Genomic DNA, 9,922 nt, shown 5'->3' on the forward strand with positions numbered 1-9,922 from the left:
CTTTCCTGTGGACTGTCCTGGGTGTGGAGTCCGTGTTGTCTCCAGCTCTCTTTTTAAAAGAAATCTTGCAGGGGGAAGTTGCTTATAAGTTAAACACATCTGTCTTCTACATTTTTTCCTTCTTAAACTGACTCAGAATAGTGTACTTCTGGCTTTATAGATAAGCTCTCAACATTGTAAAACTCTGAAAAAAAAAGCAGAAGAGAGTTTCAGTGAATTAGGAAACATTTCCCATCCCCCACTCTCCATTGACACAATCTCCATTTTGCTTGAAGCAGTCCCTCTCTGCAGTTGCCTGGTGGGGGTAGTGCACACCATTCAGAGTCAACAAATGTCACATTAGTATCTTGGAAGGATAAATAACAAGGAGGGGGCCAGTCATGGTTTAAAGCTGGGCTAGGGCTGAAACTGGGACTGAGTAGATCATAGCCCAATATTAGCCACCTGTTCTGTTACAGCCAGAGAAATTAAAAAGGCAGGAACGAGCGAAAAGTTTGGCAGTAATGGTTCTTACAACAGGAGTGTTCTCTCAAACAGGAAAACACACCCACAGACTAAAACACAAAAATCCTCTTTCAGAGAAATGGAAGCCTTAATCTTCAAGATGCAAAGTTGGAGGAATGTTGTTGGCACAAACTCGATCCCTCGTGCTTTGGGGAATGTGTGTACATGTTCGTTTTAATCAGTGAATCCACGTGGGCTGTATCAGTGTGTCTATGTGTACTGCTGAGGTGAGGGCAGCAGGAGAGTTGGGTCTTGGCGTTAATGGAAAACAAATGTTGACTCTCAGTGCGTTTTAGGACTGAATATGGTCTTAGCACAATACTGACACATGTCTTTTACCAGTGAGTTCAAGTCCCTCTGGAAATTAAAGAAGGAGTTTTAGAAGTGCTGCATATGATGTAAGAAAGGAAGTGGTAAAAGCATCACAGGGAAAGAAACAGGAACTTCTCAGAAAACTGAAAGTCAAGTTCCTAAGAGACAATTTTAAAAATGAGTCCGAGAGGCTTGGTGGGTGGCTGACTGACCAGTCACAGGGGTTTCAATTACGTAGCAGTAGAGGGGGAGGGAGCAGTCCTTGATCAGTATGTTCCAGTCCAGAGTTTCAAACCAACCTCACTAATGTTCACTATTGTGCAGTTAGAAATCATAGGTCCTTTGTGTTTAAGGACCTAGTAGGGGAAATGATTTACAACTACCCAAACAAGCAAACTGATCTTTCTGACAGAGTCCTCACTGGATGGAGCACATGCTAGTCACGTCCACACTTTGAGCTGGGCAAAAGCAACATTGGGGTTTCATTGGTGATGATAATAGATGTCAGACTGTCATATGAATATTGATGCGAAAGCTAGTCTGCTTTCGTAGTGGGAGCAGAAGGAAGTAAGATGGCTGCCCTTTAGGATTTGTTTGAAAGGAGACAGATTGTACTTTGCTGGATTTCTGCGACGCTGAGGAAGATACAGAGGCTGGAGCTATTTTTATGTATCAGTAAGACCTCAACGCTTCTTATTTGGTTGTTTTCTTTAAAGCAAGAATGTGTGAAAATTTACTTTGCATGATCTCATTTAAGAGGGGAAAAGGTGGGGGTTTGTAGAAAATTAGTCAAAGCCTCTCCAACATGGCTGACAATATTAGTTTGATAAAAAAAATTACCAGTGCAGTACTTGCATTCTGTTACCTTTGAAGTGTGCAGTCAGGTTTGTAATGCTGCCGTCTGTTTGCATTGTGTGATTTTGTTTTTCTCTTAATGGAGAATTTACATGATCAGTTTTATCCTTATGTAGTTTTTTCCTCTTTTAGGTTTGAAGTGTTTTTGTGAGAACCCAGTAAAGTGATAGTGGTACGGTGGAACAGGTACAGTGTTTTCACCTCCCTGATATGTGTGCATGAGTTTTGATGGTGTCTTTTTAATGTAAAAAAAATCATATGTAATGTGAGTAGTGAAACTGAGCTTCTAATTGAGGTAGGGAAGTAAAGCTTTAATAAATGAAGGAATTGAAATTACACGGAGAATTAGCGTTATGCATTTGGTTTTTTTAAAAAAATCGGACATCTTCAACTTTTATTTTGTGTGGCAGTTTCCATTTGTTTGGTAACTGACACAAAGCCAGGGAAGAAAGGATCGCCGATCCCAAGGACTGCAAGGTCAGGGGCAATGAAGGAAATGAAATACAATCTCGCCGCACCATTAAAGAGAGGGGGGATTTTGCAGTAACCTCACATTTCTCTCAGCAGTCTCAGTTTCTAGCAAGCCCCATGTTCCCAATGACTGCTGCGGACTCCGAGTGGGATTCACGCAGCCACGGCATAGCTGCTTGCTTCACTGTTCGCAATCAGGCATTTCCCCACTGCAGTCTAGTACTGATGTCCTGTTAAAGCTTTCCGATCCTCCTTCTGCCCCATTTTGGAGGGGATTTAAGACGTTACCTGGCAAGGTAGCCCACATTGCCAGCTGTCCCCAGTGCCTTACCTGGATTGAGAATAAGTACTAAACATGAGCCAGCTCTTTTATGCAGAAAAGAGTTGCTTCAAAATTTAGGAAAAAAAGTGCCAGCTAAAGCCTTAATGCAGAAAACATGGAGAAGTTAACCAGAACCTGTTTCACTGAAGAGACATTTTTTGTTTTACTGTGCAATGGAATTCCTCCACTATCTGTACAAACAAGTCTCTTATCAGTTGTTTTTAGCTTATTGAGAAGGATAAATAGTCATTAGGATTAGCATTTTAACTACCCCTTTGAATATTTGTAGGTCATGAATAAAACAGCTTGGTTATCTGTGTATTTAGATTGTGTATTCTCCAGCTCCTGCTTTCACTTCAAGTTTTAATGTTGGTGAGCCTGTGAATTTTGCATTTAAATAGATTGAGATGCTGGTGTTGGACTGGGATGTACAAAGTTACAAATCTCACAACACCGGGTGACAGTCCAACAGGTTTATTTGAAGCACTACCTTCCGAATAAACCTGTTGGACTATAACCTGGTATTGAGAGATTTTTAGCATTAACAAAAGTATTGTGTTGCTGGAAGAATGCAGGCATGTTGCAGTTAATGACTCAGGTGTGCCGAATAAACATGAGAATGTTAGTTGAGACTACTACCCCCATTTGAGAGGAAAGTAATGCAGCATGATTTGTGTAAGTGAAAAATAATATGAGGAGATTTTATCCAAACATGCTACATGCATTTCTCTTATTAAAACAAAACTTATTTGATTGCTTAATTACAATTTATTTGTTCTGCAAAGTAAAAGATGGTTTGACAAAAAGTAGGCAACTCTCTGTACTAGAGGTAACATCAAGAGTCTCAAACTTTGAATTTTTTTTCTAAGTGTCTGGAGTAAGTTGTACACAATTGAGTTTCACAGTTCTCGGTGAAAGTTAAAACCCCAACAAACTCTGCTCTTTGACTGGATGTCACATGTCAGCCTGACAGCGTAATATACTGTACGGTATAAAAAATGCATCGAACTCATCCAAATCCTTTATACTGTTTCAAGAAATCATAACTATAATAGTTCCATGTTTTTGGTAGAAAGTAACATAGATTGTGACAATGGAACTAACTCTGTTGGGAAGGTTTTTAAAGATGGAGTGAATTTTGCACTTCAGAAAGGATAGAAAAAAGTTAGCATGTGAAAGTTAATATATGAAGTTGAGGACAATTCACAATCAATGAAGCACACTTCAAAATTTATAGGCAAACACAACATCCAATGTTCATGAAGCAAGCTCTCTCATTCAGCAATGTGACATAGTTCAGAATATCTGCTTTAGTGATGTTGGTTGAGGGTTAAATATTGGTCTTGATGCCAGGGAGAACTTCGCGGCTCTTCACTGAAATCATCTGAATGGTCAAAAAGTTTAACATTTTATTTCAACACAGCACATCTAACAGTACAACATGCCTTCAGTCTTTCACTAAATTTTGGTGTGGAACATGGGCAGGGGATGTGCAGTTGGTGGAAGATATCTACATTATTGTATAGATTGCTGGGGAAATAAATGAGAGAAAGAAGTGGGCAACAGTTACCATTGCTTGACTGTGCTGTCTAACCATATTGGGGAAATATGAGAAATTCTATTTTGCTTGTAAAGGGATAATTTCTGGCATTACATTATCAAATCCTTACAATAAAAGATTCCTTTTCACCCAAAAAATTTCATAACAAGGGTTTTAAAAACAAAATTAATGTTGCACACTCTCTCTGTCATAGTGTGGAGTATTTTCATCTTTTCTATTAAAATAAAGTTAGTCAAGTGTGAATCAAAATAGTGGAAGGGATCAGGTGCAGGCATTTGAGAAAACTTCTTTTTATTTCTGATGCTGAACTGTCTATTCTGGTCAGATTAAAATAATCTAAACTTCTCAAATAATGGTATAATAGTTAAATGTATGACTTAGATGATGGTGGTGAGATATTTATATGCTGCCTTATAGCAGTTCATGGATTTTAACATATGCAATGTCAACTCTCTTGGAAAAAAAAGAGGAACTAACAAGTGCTCTGGTTTTGTTTTGACAAGAGAACTCTTAGGCTACTATCTAACAGCTATGTGTAGAAACATGCAGTGCACTATTTTAAAGAACTGGGTAGTAGAGAAAAAAGACATGTGTTCTATATCTTACACATGATCATCTTTCAAAGTATGCCCTGAGTCTAAGCCAGTTGATGAAATTGTGATCTGAAAATTAGACGTTGGTCCTGGTTTAAATCTGATTGTTAGCTGATGCTTGCTCTGATTACTCCCCAAGCTCCAGACTTCAGAGTTGCTTCCCAAACCTTTCCTCCTCATCAAATCTTTCTGCCCCTTCAAGACACTTACCTGCTTATAAAAAAATTATGCTCACTAGTCCTAAAACCACCTCCAGGAAATGCTGAAACACTCAACTAGTCAAGCTGCATGTGTGGAGACAGATGTTAATGTTTTAGGTCAACAAGCTTTTATCAAAACTAATAAGTTTCTTGGTACTTGTTCCAGCATTAATGCAGATTACTGTTCTTGTTTGGAAAAATAAGGTCGGATTGTTTCATCACTCTTTCTTAACAAAGGAAATTTGCCATCCTTACCTGCACGTGTTTGGAATCACATAACAAGGGTGCACTTCAAGTTAGAGTCATACAGCACAAGAACGGACCCTTTGGCCCAACTCATCCATGCTGACCAAGTTTCCCAAACTAAGCTAGTCTCATTTCCCTGCATTTGGCTCCTAACCCTGTAAACCTTTCCTATTTGTATAGCTGTTCAACTCTCTTGTAAATGTTGTTAACTGTGTCTGTTCGTCCATTGTTCAAGAAGGCAACCAATCAGCAGTCACCCAGGGCAACCAGAAATGAATAAGAAATGAAAGATTTACCAGTCATACCTGCAGTGGAGGATGAACTCCTATTTTTTCAAGGAGGATAGTGTATACACTAAGATAATGTAATGGTTGCTATTTTCTGCCATCATTGACAAACTAGGGCACAAGCCTTGGCTCTCAATTACTGGGACATTTAGTTTTGGCTGGAATGCCTTACTTGATATGCATCTTCTCTGAAAGTACAGCATATGCTCAGTGTAATCCTGAAGCATCAGCCTAGAGCAGTACCCTGATGTGAGAGCCAGTTGGTCAGCATTGAAGAAACATTGCTGGAAGATGGTGTTATCAACTCGGTCAAATACTGAGACAGGTAAAGAAGGAAGAAGAGAGATACTTTACCAATTGTCATAGAGATGTAGAGAACGGAAACAAACCATTCAGTCCAACTCATCCATGCCGACCAAATATCCCAACCCAATCTAGTCCCACCTGCCAGTATTTGGCCAATATCCCTCTAAACCCTTCCTATTCATATACACATCCAGATACCTTTTAAATGTAATTATACTAGCCTCCACTTCCTCTGGCAGCTCATCCCATACACATACCACCCTCTGCGTGAAAAAGTTGCCCTTTAGGACTCCTTTAAATGTTACCCCTTTCACCCTAAATCTATGTACTCTAATTCTGGACTCCCCCTCCCCAGGGAAACGATGTTATTTATTTATCCTATCCATGCCCCTCATGATTTTGTAAACCTCTATAAGGTCACCCCTCAGCCTCTGACACTTCAGGGAAAACAGCCCCAGCCTATTCAGCCTCTCCCTATAGCTCAAATCCTCCAACCTTGGCAACATCCTTGTAAATCTTTTCTGAACCCCTTCAAGTTTCATCCTTTTGATAGGAGGGAGGCCAGAATTGCACGCAATATTCCAACAATGGCCTAACTAATGTCCTGCACAGCTGCAACATGACCTCCCAACTCCTATACACAAGGCTCTGACCAATAAGGGAAAGCATACCAAATTCCTTCTTCACTATCCTACCTGCCTGCGACTCCACTTTCAAGGAGCTATGAACCTGCACTCCAAGGTGTCTTTGTTTAGCAACACTCTCTAGGTCCTTACCATTAAGTGTATAAGTGAATGAAATAAATTGCATTTAAATAGTAAAATCATTGATTATCCAAAAGTGCATGACATTACCTCAGAAATGTAGTCACTGTTGTAATGATAGAATAAACTTCAGATAACTAATGTGCAGCAAGATCCCACAAACAGCAATTGGACTTGATTAATCTGATTGTAGTGATGTTAGCTGATGGATGGGGATTAGCTAGGTCAACTCCCCCTGCTGCTCCTCTTCAAAACAGTGCCTTGGAGTCAGAAAGGTTGATTGAGCATCAATTTAAGATTTTATTCACAAAATTTGTGACAGGCCAGCATTCCTGCACTGGAGATCAGCTTGGATTTCCAGGGCTGCACAGTGGTTCGATGGTTAGCACTTCTGCCTCACAACTCCAGGGACTTCGATTCGAGTCCAGCCTTGGGGTGACTTTGTGTTTGTGTGTCTCTGTCTGTGTGGAGTTTGCACATTCTCCCTGTGTCTGTGTGGGTTTCTTCCCAGTGCTCTGGTGGATTGACCGTAGCAAAATGCCTCATAGTGTCTAGGGATGAGAGGTAGATGTATTAGTCATGAGAAAATGCAGTGTGTTATGAGGATAGGTTAGGGGAGTGGGTCTGGGTGGCAAAACCCGATTACAAGGAAAGGAAATGGTGAATCAAAGGATGAAGAGGAAGACTTGCATTTGGACTGAAATTATGACCTTTCATTTTTCTTGAAAATAATTATATAAAGATGATGAACTAACAGATAGTGAACTCAGTTTAAAAGATTAGTGATATTTTTTATATCTGGAAACTAAGCAATATTAAAGGTTCATTTTGGAGCAAGAAGGCTTTGTGCATTTCAATATTTCCAACTTAATTGGTTTGAAATAGTCACTCTTTGGTGGGTCAGTACAGACCCGATGGGCCAAATAGCCTCTTTCTGCACTTAGGGATCCTATGATTCTATGCTCCGTTCTCTAGTGTGCAACTTAAACTCTCAACCTTCTGGTTCAAGGGGTGACAGAACTGAGCTGAGACAATCACTAAGATAATGGAATGAAACTCTGGGATTTTAAAAGTGGATAGGGTGCACAGATAACCAACTCCACCAGGTAGTGATGGGTGAAGTGACCCACATCTTCTCCTGTTAAACTGCCAACTCTTTAGAATTTAAAGTGCCTATAAGTCCTGGGGAATTGTGACTGAGATTAATTCTTTGAATCTGGTATGGCTGTGTGGCATTTACAGAAAGCAATGTTTTGGAAATTAAGCTCAGAGCTATTGTTTTGTTCTAATGCACAGCATTAGGTCTCTGGAATTGGGTGGCTGTAAACTGCGAGTCAGCATGGCTGGTATTTGGAGTTTGTTGACTCCACGTGTGAAGGGGGAATGTGCTGGCTTCTCTGAATACCTCATTCCCATATCTACTCATGTCTAAGGTTTTGCCAACAGCAATTTCTAAACTAGTGTCATGTTATCATCTTTTTGCGAGGACTTGCTACTTTACTGAATGTGATATGTGTTTAAAAACTTTAAGAAAAGTGACATTGCTTCACACTCATGGAACCATGAGAGAAGAAAATCCTCAGAGTTTGAGAATGGGTAGAACTGTGGCACGACTGTTGTGATGAAAGATTGGAGGAGACCAGAAAGCTTGGGTTTGATTATCATAAAGGTTAATTAGCAGGTTATCTTGTCATTAGTTGGTTGAACTAACCTGCATTAAAGGATCTCCAATGGAGCTTTGCAAAGTCCAGGAAGTTTACGTTGTATTAGCGTTGTGATACAACTTTGTGGGGAGGAGTTCAAGCACGCTGTTGTTTAATGCCTGCCAAAAGAGTCACTGATGTGACCTCTCAACCCTTTAGTCAATAAACATTCCTGGTATGAATATAGTATCCTGTCTCAGTCCTGTCAGGCAAAAACGCACCATGTGACCTGACCTCCTGGTTCTGTTGCTTCTGGTAGATTTCCCCTAACTCCATTTAGTTACATTCTGGTAGTTACGAGGAAACCATGGGAGTGTGAAGCAGTGTCACTTAGCAAGGTTACAAGATGGATTAACAAGCTCACTGTGTAGAGTCTTGTGAACCAGGCACAAATACCACCATGGCAATTCACGTGTCCGGTTGCACAGCTTGATGTTTTGTCAAATGGATGAGCCCATAATGAGGCAGTGAAATTGATGATAGCCACTAATCGATGAGATGAAGAGTTCAGGAGGAATTTCTTCATAAGAACATATTAAATAGGAGCAGAGTACGCCATATGGCCTCTTGGATTTGCTCTGCCATTCAGTAAGATCAAGGATAATCCTCAACCTTAGCCCCACTTCTTCAAATAAGTAATAATCATTCATGGGTCTCTGCCAGCATTTATCATTCATCCCTATCTTCCCTAGAGATGGTGAACTGTTTGCTTGAACCATTGCAGTCCTATGGTTGTAGGTACGTCCATGTTGCTGTTATTTAGGAATCTACCGCCTCATTGAATATACACAAAGGTGGGATTCCGCAGCCCTCTGTGGTAGAAAGTTCCAAAGATTCATGGCCCTTTTAAGTGGACAACTTCCCCTCATCTCAATCCTACCTGGCCAACTTCTTACTTGTGACTGTATCACTGAGTCTGGAGTCTCCACCAGGGGAATAGCCTCTCCGTATGGATGCAATTAAGTGTCGAATTCTTCTAAATTCTGGAGAATGTACACCCATTCAATTCTGTTTCACCAAAAAATAACCGCTTCATCGCAGTAATCAATCTATTGAGTGCTCCTTATACTACTCGGAAGTGTATTCTTTGGCACCGAGAACAAAACTGTATACTGTATTGTGGCCTCATTAAACCCCAGTACAATTACAGAAATACTTTTCCCTCCTACTTTAAACCCCCTTGTTTAAAGGCCAACATATTCCTCCTGGTTTACTGCCCCCGCAAGTTAATCTTCTGTATGTCTGGTAAAGGACACTCAGATCAACCTCAACACCAACATTTAATCTGCTTTTTTATTCTTTGTCTCAAAATTAATAATTCATAACTTCCACATTGTACTCCAATGTTTTGCTCACTTAACCTCTTTACAGTGGCTTTATATCCTCCACACAGCCTATTGCCCATCTCTTTTTGTATCATTGACAAACTTGAAAGCAGTGCTTTTTTTATCCAAGTCATCAATACAGATTATAAATGATTGAGGCCTGAGCATTAATATGTGTACCCACTAATAACAGCCTGCCAACATGAAAATAACCAATTTATTACTGACCTCAGTTTGTCCTTTAACCAATCATTTATCTTTTAATATATTATTCCCAACTCCAGAAGCCTGTCCTTATCTTGTGTATCAACCTTTCCTGTGACACTTTATCAGAAATCCAGATATCCTTCATCCAAATACTCCTCTTTATCTACTCTGCCAGTTATCTCTGTACAAAATGTGGAGGTGATCTGTCAAACGCAATCTCCCTTTTATAAAACCACATTGGCTGTGCCTAATTATATAATAATTTT

General features: G+C 40.0%; 1 protein-coding gene across 5 annotated transcripts in view; it reads left to right on the plus strand.

Annotated features, from left to right (window-relative positions):
- The first annotated feature begins 1,076 nt into the window (after positions 1-1,076).
- LOC122564906 (methylcytosine dioxygenase TET2-like) overlaps positions 1,077-9,922 on the plus strand; it is a 189,886-nt gene continuing 181,040 nt past the window's right edge. For 2 of the 5 annotated variants that reach the window (XM_043720365.2, XM_043720355.2), the window contains exons 1-2: positions 1,077-1,491; positions 1,804-1,857. The gene's annotated coding sequence lies outside the window, so the exon portion shown is untranslated. Of the gene's footprint in view, positions 1,492-1,787; positions 1,858-9,922 lie in introns of those variants that run through there. The other 3 variants (XM_043720374.2, XM_043720384.2, XM_087994998.1) reach the window with 3 other exon arrangements.

This window comes from Chiloscyllium plagiosum, unplaced genomic scaffold (genome assembly GCF_037043375.1).
Source record: "Chiloscyllium plagiosum isolate Xiang-an unplaced genomic scaffold, Cpla_swu_hap1 HiC_scaffold_2, whole genome shotgun sequence".
NCBI lineage: Eukaryota > Metazoa > Chordata > Chondrichthyes > Orectolobiformes > Hemiscylliidae > Chiloscyllium > Chiloscyllium plagiosum.